Here is an 8,814-nt window from a genome sequence, read left to right on the forward strand (position 1 = left end):
GAAGGGCTGTCCCAAGATCAACAAAGTACAGAACACGGAATTAATATTCCAGAAATCCAGTGCCCGCTGTCCACTGAGAGACTGAATGCACTGCAGGAGCATGTAAACCCTTTGGCTGAGTCTACATCACTTGGAGAAGATCTCTATTTCTTAGCTCTTGAGGTGACCTCTGGTTGATCTGATAGAGCATGGTGTGTACACAGAAAACTGCTGGAGATGTACCAGCCCTCCTGGCAAACCTACAGGTATATATATGTGCTAAGATATGTATCTTATTTTTATTTCTTAAGTCAATATTGTTTTTAGTCTGTCGATGTCGTCACATTTTTGAAGAATTTACTGTAAGGAAATGATTTACATTAAATACGACATGCATTGGTTGTAAAAATGTTATGCTGTTTTTTAATAAATCCTGTACATCAGTGGTTCCCAAAGTTTTTCCTGTGAGGGCCACATACTTTTCCCTTCTCTGCTGGGGGCCGGAGTTAGTTTGTAACAGAAAAATTGTGACGATAGCAGGAGTGCCTAAATGTAGAAATCTATTGTTTTCCARAAAGCACAATCAAATAACCYAAAGTTATTTTAAAATGGCCAGTTAACATACACATATAAGCCTCAGATATTAGTCCAAGGGCCAGAGGCCAAAATTGGACATTTTTGTCCATTTCAGGGTGGTAAAGTCTATCAATATTTTTTGGAAAGAGACATGTCTCTAATATTTTGGTATCAATAGCCCTTCCAAAATGGTAGCTGAGTCATAGTTATTATTTCATCAAGTAAACAACTCATTTAAAAAATTACGTTTTTTGAGGCTGGTGTATCTCTGGTTTAGGGTCATGTTATGGGCATTTGTCAAAGGTCTATAATGCAATATTTGGTATCACCTTAAATGGGACACTCTTGGCTTTCATTTAATCCTTGTTCAGAGTTTCTCTGACCAACACAGAGGTCATTAAAGGTCATTACACCAAAATTATTACAAATTTTTCCACACCATTTGACCAAACTAGATGCATTTCTTAAATCCCAGTGATATCCAGAGACATCAGGGACACAAGAATTAACAACTAAAATACTGATGATACTAATACTAAAAATACTAATGAAAAAATATTAATAAGTAATAGACTTTGCCGTATTCTGATTTAGTAATGTAATTATATTAATTGTGTTACCACCCCCACGCCACTGGAGGCAGTACCTACCCCGAAAAGATGCAACTAAGGAGCAAATTTAGAAGTACACCRAAAGCTACAGAAAGCTTCAGGTGACCAGCAGCATTGAACAGCATTTGTTATTCATTTACTACCACATTTCTTTTAACCCAGCTGTACCGGAGAAGAAGTTGACAACTCCAGTACTCTACAGACTAAGGCAGTGGTCTCAAACTGCATTCTTCAAGGGCCAGAGTCCTGCAATTTTTAGATGTGTCYCTTGTTATCCACACCAAAAATCATTGGCTGAACTACCTTACCAGCATGAAGTCTTAGATTTCAAAGCAGTCTTGGTGCAACATTTGAGCTTGCACATTTCTGAGCTCTTCAGCCTGTTTGCACATCAGGTAGCTTGCATGCTACCCAACTGTTCCTGATGCTGGGGGTCCTCACATACAGTCTTAGTAGATGGAGAAATTCATAGCAAGATAGTARGCTATTAGACCATTAGATGTGAGGACATAAACCTCTACCAGCTGGCTGGCTATATAGATAGGCAGACCATAGACAGAAAGACAGAGAACTTTATTTTCATCAAATGCTGACATTAAAATTTATTGCCTTGAGTAAAAGAATTCCCAATAAAAATGTGAAAAATTGCTCAAAGTATAAAGTTTATAGTCAAATAAAAATATTTAAAAGKAAAAATATGTAAATGTATAACTTTAAGTAAGTTAATTTATATGTCCAGTCAGTTCAGTTCTTAATATATCTAAACTCCCTCAGGATCTTCAGCATGACTGTCTCCTGCTCTCCACATAAAGCTGCAGTATGTAATGTTTATTTTTTTTTTTTTACCTAATTAAAATGAAAACTATGTCCTGAAAATATAACATGGATAATCTGTGAAAAGAATCCTAGTTTTCCATGTCTGGCATATAACAATTTATTTATCTTTTAAACTGGTTCTATTGGTCCTGTGTCTAGACAGAGGGATAATCAGTAGCTTAGCATCATGACCTGTTCTGAAGATCCTGCAGCTTCTTCCTAACATGGCGCCTCCTCACCCTGACTCTCAGACTAACAGGAGGAACCAGAGTCTGTTAGGTTAAAGCTCATCTTCTGAATTTGGGATGTTTTTCCTCCAATAGGTTCCAATAGTTCCAATAGGTTTGTGCTGCACAAACCAGCACAAACGTAGCCGAGTTGATTGACACCCATTTTGTCTGATTTGAAGAAAGTGGGGTACTGGTTGACCTTGGATGACCCCTAGAAACATTTCTTTATATCTTTAAAATGATAGCGGCACAAACGAAAATTTTTGCTGCACAAACCAGCACAAACGTAGCACAAACGTTTGACACCAATTTTGTCTGATTTGAAAAAGGTGGGGGGGCCAACTTCACTCAGGTCAACTGTGCTCATAAGCTGCATAAGATGTTATTCTCTGAATAAAGCATGGACACTTAGTAGCTGTTAATCAATGTAATATTGTGAAGATTACTTACAATTTGCTTTCTGCTACAAGCGGAATGGCGGAGAAGTTCTGAGAAGAAGAAGCTCAGAGTCTGTCGCTTCAGTCAGCGTTAACCAATAGGGAGACGTCTTACACCGCTCGTCCTTAACCCCGCCCAGAATGTTCATGTAAGCTTCCCCAAAGCAAATAAAGTTGTATAAGCATAAAAATAAATTCAACCAAAAAAAAATACACTCAACCAAAAAAAAGAGATTCAATAAAAAAAAATACACTCAACCAAAAAAAAGAGATTCAATCAAAAAAAAAAAAACTTTAAAAATGTTTAAAAATATTTTTATGATTAAATAGTTTTTATGACTTTTTTTTTTTTTGTTTGAGAAGATTTTTTTTTTTGATTGAATCTCTTTTTTTTGGTTGAGTGTAATTTTTTTTTGATTGAATAATTGTGAAACAAATCTAACTCCATACTCCTCCACCTGCTTCCTGAGCTTCTACTGGTATCTGTCAGTCATCCTCATGTACGCGCTGCTCAATGTGCTAATCGAGAAGCAGCTTATCACTACAGGAAAACTGTTTGTCTGCCGTCATCAGTAGCTATGCTAACTAGCCTTAGCATTTGTGCCAGGCTATGTAGCAGAAAACAAGGTAGAGGAGATGAGCATGAGAGTGATTGACAGCGCTAAGACCATCCTCCTGGCTGCTATTGGTTGTTTCTGAGTGAACGATGTATTTCTGCAGTTAGTACTGGGAGCACTGATTATTTGTCACAATGCAGTGATCATTTTAGACAAAATGTTAACATATTTTTAATAAAAGTTACAAACTGCAGCTTTAATGCAACAAATCATTTTGTTTAAATAAATAAGATTACTGAGTTATTAAGATATTCTGTTGGCCATGTAAACGGAATAAAATGAAAAGGCTTTTTATTTTTTAAAAGCCTTGTCAACATGTTTTATGTCCATTCTACTGACAACATTTTCTTTACAGTGTGGATTTTTGCTTTTGATCAGAGACTGAAGGCAAGAAATCGGTGAGAGTGAGGCATGAAGCTGAAATAAGGTAATCAATCAGTCTTTGGATGATACAGTACCTCAGCGGCATGCTTATTGGTAAATAAAAATCTATTTTGAAACTAAGTTAATCATTTTTAGATTCATTTACTGCGGGTCGATTGGGTTTATAAATGCTTTGATAGATGTTTTATGCTTCCTGTTGTGGATGCTTGATGAGAATTAAATCAGTGCAAGGATCATTTTTGTGTCCTTTGCTCTCAAAAACAATTCCAGGACTGACATTAGCAGGGCCGAACATAGGAAGCTGTGGGCTGTGGGCTTCAGCTAATTTATGGGCCCGCTTTCCATTCAGCACCATGTTGTTATGTACAGCTATGCAATTTTACAGTAATATGTTGGATTTTTCTTAGTCCATGATCAGCACACATGAGCAGCAGCTGAGCAATCTACATATGAACAATATCAGAGATGTTGTGGTGGAGGATGAAGTAGATCACAGGCACATGAAGGCTTTGAGAGATATAAATCTAGACAGAGCCAATCAATTGAATAGGTTTGACCTAAAAGGTCTGCTTGTCTACATACTTGTCTTCAACCAAATCAGGAGATGCTGCTGCTCCCTTTGCCTCCCCCCATGTCTATCTTTAGAAGTCAGGTGAAGAGACAGCTGGACAGACTGAACCGGAACAAGCAGACTCTTTGGTGTCAGCCAAAGAGTGCAACATCTCTTCAACCTTAGCCTGACCCACGAGAAGGTTCTGTTGATGTGGAAGATATCCAGGCTGGTTCTGGTACCAAAGAAACTCACCCTCTGTGGGAAACTCCAGAAGACATAGGTGGAGGCCTCAACAATCAGCTGGATCTATGGCTTCCTCATAAACAGACCACAGTGTGCTGGAAGACTGTCAGACTTGTGTTTTTATAGATGACTCTAGTCATCTATAAAAACCAGCATCTTCTCATCTCATCTTGAACGTGAACAGAACAAAGAAGGTTATTGCATATTTTAGGAAAAACAGGGTTGGATCAAATCCTCTTTCCATCACAAGAGGAGAAGTGGAGAAGGTTGAGGAATATAAATACCTCAATGTTCATCTGGACATTAGACTGGACTGGAGTCAGAAGTCCTTTCCTGCAGTCATTGTTGTTTTGCAAGTTCTTGTTTAATTACTTCTTTTATTAAATTTTTTACCTTTCCGCGCTGCCTGTGCCTGTTCTGCACCTGGCATCCATCATCACAACCAAACATCATTAACAATATGAAATGGAAAGATCACAAGTTTATTTGACTTCATTATTAGTCATGTGCAAATAATTCAATTGTGTTGCTCTGACATTTGATTTAAGAGTAACACAGCTTATTAAAGTGAAATGTGTTTCTGCTACATTTATTAGGCATATTTTAAATTAGTTGCCTTCCTAAAAAGCCCAGTGAAATAACTGCTGCAGAAAAAAAAGCAATCCCCAGTGTGGGACATCTTTTTATTGGTGAAGTCATAAATTATTCATGTTCATTCAGCGAGTTAGAAACGTAGAGCTGGTTGTCATTTTTCGGTGACAGGCAGACATGGACAGATTCTTCTATCAGAGCACACAAACACAGAGAAACGTCTCTCATTCATCGACTGATCTGTGAGCAGGTTTCATCCAAATCACACATTCATACATTCACAGAGAAAGAGTGAGAGAGATTTGCGCGTTATTGATTTTCAAACACATTATTTCTATTCAGACGAGTGGAGCGGAGTCTCTGAGTGACAGGTGGTGGTGAATTTTAATTCAGTCATTTTTACATGAAAGCTCTGAGTCTGGAGGTATTTCATTGTCCTGCAATGACCATCCAGAGCAACGTCCAAAGACAAGCAGAAGCTTAAGTTTAACTTTTAACATGAAGGTATTCATTCTGACTTTTAAGAAAGCAGCAAGTATAAAATCCTACATAATAAGCAGCTTGGTAGGCCTACATCTCACTAGAAAATGTGGATTTATGAAGTGTTTCACTTTAACACGAATACAGACTTTTTTTTAAGGTCAGTGGTGATTTTTCAGAGGGCAAAGGTCTCAGAGAAGATTTTACAGAAACATAATAAATGTTCTGATGTGTTCTGGGATGACAGTTAGTTTCTCAAAGTCTGGAGCCAATCAGAAGAAAATCTGCACTCCTCCCTCCAGGTCTGGGATCAGTTTTTTTTTTTTTTTTTTGGCACAAGCAGAGAAATTCACATGCCTTGATGTCTTGTTTACAAGTGATGGTGTGTGATGGGGCCGAAGATAAATAGATGGATTGAGGCCCTATCTACAGTAATGCGACTGCTGCTCTGGTCTGTCGTGGTGAAGAATGAGCCAAGCTCAGAATATATCTTTCTGTCTGTGTTCCAGTCATGACACATGAATCATAACTGAAATAATACAAGCAGCTGAAATGAGCTTCCTCTCCAGGGCGGCTGTGGCTTTGTGGGAAAAGTAGTCGCATGAAATCAGAAAACTGAGTTCGATTCCAGCTTGTTGATGTAACTGAGCAAGGCAGTCGACCCCGGATGCCTATGAATCTGTGTGTGAATGTGTGTGTGCATGTATGAGTGTGATTTGGTAAATGTGGCTCTTGTGGAAAGGGCTTCGAGGGGCTGCAACGACTAGAAAAGTAATTTTAATAATAATATATTTTTGCCACTGCACTTTTCATAACATGAATTTACTCAACAAACCTTCTCATCTATTTGCAGATTGTGCCTTTGATATTATTCAAATGTACACTGTAAATGTATTAATATTGTAATATTAACACGTTATTTAAACATTGTAGCATCCGTGTTAAACTAATAGCATCTTTTACAATATTTGTTTACGCACTGTACCTTGACTGTGACACAGATTATTCTTAGATATTTTTAATAACCACTCAGTATATTATTTACACAACTCTTGTCTGAATAGTCAAAAATAAATATTTGACTGTATAATAATAATAATAAAGTTTAATATAATTTACTGGAACATGTGTTTCTTTTGATGCAAGTATTTTCTTGTAAATGTACAGACATGTTGCTCTGTTCTTACCAGCTCTGTGAATATGAAAAACACCCTGTGGCAGAGGAGAAATTAATATGCACCAGTGTATGTTTGTTATGACACGTATGACTTCAACACTATCTCAGTTGTTGCAATTTATACCAGCTGCTAAATTTGATGTGATTTAAATGTCATTCTTTTGTTTACCTACTACATCAAGGCAACATCCATGAGAAGAAAAGGTTTTTCTTCAGTGACAAAGCTGTTACGATAAATATATTCCATACACAAACTTCCTTTTAAGCCAAGAACAAAAGCAAGATATGAAAATATATCAATCAATCTGACGAACGTGCCAGTATAATTACACACCAGAATGACGCTTCTGTCATGGCCTTAAAGGGGATAATCATTTTCTAATTAGATAGTTCACTAAAAGCATTGATGTAATTGTGTCTGGATGGTACAAAAATGCATGTTTTTTGTTGGCATAAAATGACACATTTTACATCATAGAATATTTCACAATCAACACCAGAACAAAGAAAGATGTTCTTCCTGAAACATTCAGAATATTCAACGGCTTCGTTTACTTGTCCCTTTCTGTTCCAAAATATGAAAAAAGTCAGAGTCTGTTCCATTTTAATCGCTTTGGATACCTTAAATAAAGAGACAGCAACAAGTGTTAAACCATAAGAGATTTAATTCACAGATAGGAAAGACGGGTGACATCCAAACTTCAGAAAGTAAATCACATGTTTTCTGAGAGACGCGTATATTCCACTGATTGCTGAATCTCGCTTCAGAATAAAACAGTAATAACAGCCAGGAGATGAGCCGCCGTGATTGAGCTGAAGGAAACGGCAGCCAGTTCTTCTACAGATAATTCAAGTTTAATCGGAGCCGTGCAGACGCTCGCACCACCACAGATATACTCCCAGTAGTCTAACGTTATCAAGCGGCAGAAAAAAAACATAATCACGTCTGCGAGAACGTTGTATATATATACTCTGGAATTACACTGATTGCTATAGACGTTGCCTGTGATAAGAAAAAAACTTGGTTTATACACTGTGGGCCGATACAACACTAGATCCTGCAAAAAAAAAAAGAGCCTGATATGAATCACTCTGTGGAGGAAAAGGTGTTTCAGGTTTAGAAAATAAAGAATGGTAACTGGCCATTCACGAAATGCTAGCATGAAGGCTTATTTACTCACCAAGCTGCAAATGCATTCACATACAACTTAATGTGACAGGGTGAAGCTGATAAACACATTCAGTGCAGGTCAAAACTTTTACAATGGTTCCAAACAGGAAATAAATAACCTGTAGATTTTCTCCCAGTAAAAATACCACAGAATCACAGCACTTAAGACAAAACTGTTTGATGTGACGTAATTACTTTTATTTAACTGCGACAGACTGGCGACCGGTCCAGGGGACCCCGCTTCTCACCCGAAACCTTCGCTGGGGATCGGCACCAGCAACCCTCCTGACCCCACGAGGGACAAGGATCCCAAGTGGGGTGTACAGAAAATGGATGGATGGATGGATGGACTTTCATTTAAATAACCGAAAGAAATAACTAATCCTACTCTCACATATTCTTCATTCAAACTGATTATTATATTAACATTATTCACAGGTATCTTGATTTTGATTCACACTTACTGTGAAAACATTCATGACCAGTCCTCAATGCTTTCATAAATTCCCGCTTAAAGGGGACAGAACATTCAAAATCCACTTCTTTTAGCCCTTATTACATTATTTTGTGTCCTTTCAGTGTCTAGCACTGCAAAATATTCAAAATTATTCTCTCCCGGTGCTGTGTAGATGTCTTTATATTCTTTTGCGTTATATTTTTCAGTCTGTTCATTTTTCTCTACTGCCTGGGATGTTTTCTTGGCTATGACATCACTTCCTGTGGAACTACTAAACAAGGTCTAATCAGTTTTGTGAATCTGCCTTTTTTTTTCTCAGTGATTTAGTAGTCCAAGTTCATTTATGCTGAAGTTGTAAGTAAACAAGTCAGAATGTTTGGTTGTAGTGTGTACCAGCACACACAATTCCTTACCTTCTCCTTCTCCTGCTCTGAGTCAGTCTCTGGCTCCAACATGTAAGGTTGGATGGATAACTCCTCCGTTGTTGACATC

The sequence above is a fragment of the Poecilia reticulata genome, linkage group LG1 (genome assembly GCF_000633615.1).
Source record: "Poecilia reticulata strain Guanapo linkage group LG1, Guppy_female_1.0+MT, whole genome shotgun sequence".
NCBI classification, from domain to species: Eukaryota; Metazoa; Chordata; class Actinopteri; order Cyprinodontiformes; family Poeciliidae; genus Poecilia; species Poecilia reticulata.